This window comes from Armigeres subalbatus, chromosome 2, assembly GCF_024139115.2.
Source record: "Armigeres subalbatus isolate Guangzhou_Male chromosome 2, GZ_Asu_2, whole genome shotgun sequence".
NCBI classification, from domain to species: Eukaryota; Metazoa; Arthropoda; class Insecta; order Diptera; family Culicidae; genus Armigeres; species Armigeres subalbatus.
Window position 1 is genome coordinate 199,958,407 of NC_085140.1, and position 6,000 is coordinate 199,964,406.

The following is a 6,000-nucleotide window of genomic DNA, read 5'->3' on the forward strand; positions in this document are numbered from 1 at the left end:
CACAATCATCATTATAAGAACGCAGAGAAAAAACTGTGATCCAATCATAATAAATGTGAAACATTGTTGTTATGTGGTAAAGGCTATAGACGAATCCAAGTAAAAATAAGAAGAAGACACACGACGGTGTTAATTTTGACAGATCCTACAGCATAGGGAGATCATTTTAAAATGCTTATAATAAATTCTAGACAAAATGTAATTAAAATCTGATTGATGTATGATACGGAAAAAGTTCCGAACTGTATGATAGATACATTTTTGGAAAATATTCAAAAAATTGAGATAATCTTTCAGATATGTAATTCAGAACTTTTTCCGTACCGTACATCAATCAGATTTTAATTACATTTTGTCTAGAATTTATTATAATCATTTTCAAATGATCTCCCTATGCTGAGCTGTAGGATCTGTCAAAGTTAACACCGTCGTGTGTCTTCTTCTTATTTTTACTTGGATTCGTCTATACAGACTTTCTGCAAGTTCCCAGCGTGTCCACAATCAACTTCTGCTTCCCGCCGCTTTTCATTATGTGCTTATGTGAAAATTAACTACATTTTTTTCTATTGATTCCTCAATAACTTTGACAGATGTTGAGATAGGTTAAAGTAGTCTTCTAGGCAAACGTGTTTTTTTGTCATTATGAACATCTTTTTATAACGTACCAAACTGCTGAAATTATGTTCTAAAAATACATTCTTAAAATATGATTTTTAGTCATTCATACAAATCGTGCCCTAACTCGTAACCAAACCATTTTTAGAGCTTTGTGTTTTCAGAAAAATTATTCCAATTTACATTCTCTATAACATTGCGTCTACGAAAAATTCTAATATATGTAATTAATATTTTATTATTGAATGGAAGCCCCAAAAATATTCTCAAACCAATATTGCATTTTCTCATTTTCAATGAGAGACGCGAAGGATGAATGGCATGCTACCGAAATCTCAAAATATTTGTTCCGTGACTAAGGGCATGCTTAGGGCATGAAAGTGTGCAATATCAATTCCCTATAACTATTAAAATAATTTAGAAATATTAATTTTAACATAAAGTACAACACCCTTTCATGACTGCCTTTTATGCAAAATCCCAGATCCCAGAACCCACGATCGACCAGCTGAAACGCTGGTTCAAACACTTAGAACAACTTTGTGCCAAGTGCCAATCAGGTCACCTGCACCTCGGCATGATCTGCCTAGGATCCGATGTATAAATCGCGTCAATACCGAAGCTTCATCACTGTTAAAGATTCAAACAGACATCTAAAGTATGAAATCGAACAAAGCCCCTGAATGTCAGCCGAGATGCTTAAAGCTCATCTGCTCAACTACTGCATCGTTTATTTGGTTATATCTAAGACACCGCAAATTTCCCGGTCGACTGGATGAACGGTATCTTAGTTAGGTTAAGGGTCATCCGGGCGAATGCCATTTGGCCGAAAGGGTCATTTTGCGAACGCTATTTGACCGAATGCCGTTTGTACAAATAGTTGAAATTTGGTTCCTTATGCAGTGAAGTGAGAAATGAGATGTTCGAAGTGAATAGTGAAAAGTGAGAACTGGGAAGTGAGAAGTGAATAATTAGATGTTTGAAGTGAGAATAGAAGTTAGTACTGAGATATGGAGATGAGTAATAAGTAGTGAGATGCGTGCAGTAACAAGTTAGAAGTGATTAGCGTGAAGTGAGATATAAGAAGTGGGTGGTGGGAAGTGAAAAATAAGAAGTGAATGGTGACACGTGAGTTGTGATTGTTGAGAAGTGAGAAGTAGGAGTAGCGAGAAGAACAGAAGCATGAGGAGAGAAGTAAGAGATGATAATTGTCAAGTAAGAAGCGAGATGTTGAGAAGCGAGAAGTGACTGGTGAGAAGCAAAAAGAAAAAAGAAGGAAGAAAGAAGAGGGTTGAAGGAAATAAGAAGAAGAAAGGAAAAAGGAAGAAGCAAGAACAAAAAAGGAAGAAAGAAGAGCGAAGAAGATAGAAGGAAAAAAGAGGAAAGCGGAAAGAAGAAGGAAGAGGGAAGAAACATGGAAACAGGAAGAAGAAGCAAGAAGGAATAAGGAAGAAAGGGAAGGAAGAAGGGGAAGGAACAAGGAACAAACAAGAAGGAAGAAGGAAGAAAAAAGAAAGAAGAAGAAGAAGGGAAAAAGAATGAAGAAAAAGGAAGAAAGAAGAAAGTAGGATGAAGAAAAAAGGAAGAAATTGGGAAAAGAAGGAAAAAAAGAAAGAAGACGGAAGAAGGAAGCAAGAAGAAGTAAGAAGGAAGAAGGAAAAAGGAAGCAGGAAGAATAAATAAGGAAGAAGGAAGAAGAGAGAAAGAAGAAGGAAGTGGGACAAAGGAAGAAGAAAGAAGAAGGAAGAAGGCAGATAGAAGAAGAGAAAAAGGAAAAGGAAGAAGGAAGGCGGAAGAGAGAAGAAGAAAGAAGGAAAAAGAAATAAGGAAGAAATAATATGAAAGAAGCTGCAAAGCCGAATATTCCTCTGCACTTGCCACGAGTTCATGCGGAATTTGTTGGAATTTTAGGGTTAGGTTCGAGAGGCAGAGGTCCGTCTTGGTTAACGAGCTGCCAATTTGATAGATAGGAGAAGGCAACTGATGGAATTTTTAATTGGATGTAGGAAACGAGCTTAATAGTTCATTTCCAATTCTAGCGGATTTCTGTTAGAATACTCAGGTTGACGGTGTAGGAATAGTAATGGAAACGGTATGGAAGTCCATTTCTAGTTCTAGCGATAGCGAAATATAGAGAAAGATACAAAGTAGGAGAATGAAACGGACCTGGGATTGAACCCACGACCTTCTGCGTATGAGGCAGAATCAGTAACCATATGACTACCTAGCCCGCTCAATGACGAGAGAATGATGAAGGAAAATAGAAGAAACAAGAAACACGAAAGAAGAAGAATGAAGGAAATAGGAAAAAAGAAGAGGAAAGCCGGAAAATGGAGAAAGGATAAAAAAGAAGTAAGAAGCAAGAATTAAGAAAGAAGAAGGAAAAAGGAGAAGGAAGAGTTGAAATGAAGGAAGCTATAAGGAAGAGGAAAGTAAATGCCATTTGACAGTGTTTGGCATGAAGGTTTAATTATAAAATTGATGAATTTTAATTTTCCTCTGTGCATTATTAAACTGATTTATCAGATCGCTCACTGCAGGTAAACTATCAGAATTCAAAATCTGATAGGTTACATGTAAGAGCTGGTGTTTCCTAAGGCAGCATACCGAGGCCCATATTGTATAATATTTCTGCTTTTGAATAACCTAATTTACCATCAGGGTGTCGAAAATTGTTGTATGCAGGTTCTTTCCGCCAAAGAAAGCATCCAAGCCAAACGCAACAAATATATTAAGTGTCTATATCCACTTATAAATAGAAAATCAAAGCTTTGTCTTAATAAACATTTTTTTAGACCAGCCATGTTGTATGCTTTGCCAATATGTTGCTATACAAAAAAAGGCTTTTCAGACTTCAGAGGACTCAAAAAAAATTTGAAAATGATTTCCCCGGGCAGGGCTGAAAATAGTTATCGTCGCAGCATAAAATTCCATAGTAGTGACGAGTGGTAGTGTCTTCATTGATATTCGACGCATCGTCGTGCAACCAAATCAACTACTACAATGCAACTAAATTAAAAACATTGGAGGGTAAAAGATCCGATAGTCGTGGGTGTAATCAACACTTTGGTCTCGCGCCTGACCTGAACGCACATACAGTGCTTTGCCGCATCAGAGAGTCATCCCAGGGCAGTCTGATGGCGTGGCCCTGATTTCATTTAACGAATAACATAGTGCTTATGATCGTCCATAGTGCTGATTCAATACGGTCCCATTCGTTGCCGGGCTCTTGTTGTTAGTTAATATATATGAAAACTGTCACCCATTATGGTCATTATCTTATTTAAAAATGTAGATCTAATTAGGGTCCGTCTCCTCAGCTTTATAACAACCAGCACATTTTGTCGTAGAATCTTGTTATTGGACACTGCAGTCGCAACAATCGGTCACTTTATCACTTATCGTCTTTGAAGCCTTCGGGCAGTTCAAGGGGTGGCCAGGCGGGTAATCTGTATCTGAGGATAAATCAAACCGTGTGTGAATTATAATAAACCTTGTTTGAGATTTGTGCATGTGTAGGTAATATTTAAGTAAATTATATTTCCACAAGATACAATATGGAATGAAAGTAGATAGCTTAATAACAAGAAAGGCGAGATGATACTTGTTTGCTTGATCATTGCACTCAATTTAATGGGTGATAATGGTTCTTTTGTATCGCTGGGCCGTAGATTCTTGTTTAGCTGTTGTGCTAAAGAGACATCCGTATGGACCCAAATTCACAAAAAATATTCGAATTTAATTATTTTTGTCTTACTTTTAAGCCACCTACCTACTGTGTATGTTCACACTACGGGCTTGTAACATGTTATTCGGCGATCTTGATAACATTTCTTCTATCGTTTTTTGAACAACTTGTTATTCAGGCCGTAGTACGAGCATTATGTTCTCACTACCTAGTTCTTCAGAATGGTTCAACTTGTTTCAAAGAAAAACTAAACACGATTCAATTGCGTTTGAACAATCTTTTTGTGTGTGTTCATTTTCTTTTTCGTTTTACGTAACAGGACATGGAATTGATGGCTTCTTTCCAATATTCGATTTCTCATATTGATTTCACAATCGGTGATCGAGTTTCGCAACCAGATAATTTAGATCAACAATTACTTTTTACTGCTTTCGTTTTTGATAAGAGTTGGTCACTTCTTCTTCCTCTTTTTCTTCAATGACTCTACATTCCCACTGGAACTTCGCCTGCTTTTCAACTTAGTATTCTATTAGCATTTCCCCAGTTATTAATTGAAGGATTTTCTTTGCCCGCCATTGCAGGAGTAGGTATCTTGTGTGGCAAGTACAATGGATACACTATGCCCAGGGAGTCTAGAATGTTCTCCACCCGTAAACATTCTAGACTGGACCAAGAATCGAACTCGCCATCTCCGAATTGGCAATCCTACGCCTTTGCTTGCAAGTTGATGTTCACACAGATATGAACATCTGGAGAGAGAAAATATCTTACGAAAGATGTGTCTTTCTGATATTTAAATTTGAACATTGGAGGCGTCATGTGCAGCATTCCGAGTACATTATTCACATCAGTAAACGATGTTGAGGAACTGTGTTCTCAAAAATTAGCGAATAAGCTTGAACATTTCTGTTGAAAGACTTCGACTGTTCTCTACAAGATTAGATAAATGCATCAGTTTTTAACAATTGCCAAATTGTTTCAGTTTCGTTTCAATAGTTTGCATGTTGCATAATAAAAGTTCGACATGTTAATGTTCATTCATTTATTTAGTTAACATCTAAACAGATAACACTGAATCAACAATTTGACGCCACAATGCACGGTTCGAGGCCGCATCTCTCCATCCTCGGATACGCCCCACGCTCGCCAAGTCGTTCTGCACCTGGTCTGCCCATCTCGCTCGCTGCGCTCCACGCCGTCTCGTACTTGCCGGATCGGAAGCGAACACCATCTTTGCAGGGTTGCTGTCCGGCATTCTTGCAACATGTCCTGCCCATCGTACCCTTCCGGCTTTAGCTACCTTCTGGATACTGGGTTCGCCGTAGAGTTGGGCGAGCTCATGGTTCATTCTTCGCCGCCACACACCGTCTTCTTGTACACCGCCAAAGATGGTCCTAAGCACCCGTCTCTCGAATACCTGAGTGCTTGCAAGTCCTCCTCGAGCATTGTCCATGTTTCATGTCCGTAGAGGACTACCGGTCTTATTAACGTCTTGTACATGACACATTTGGTGCGGTGGCGAATCTTTTTCGACCGCAGTTTCTTCTGGAGCCCGTAGTAGGCCCGACATCCACAGATGATGCGCCTTCGTATTTCACGACTAACGTTGTTGTCAGCCGTTACCAAGGATCCGAGGTAAACGAATTCCTCGACCACCTCGAAAGTATCCCCGTCTATCGTAACACTGCTTCCCAGGC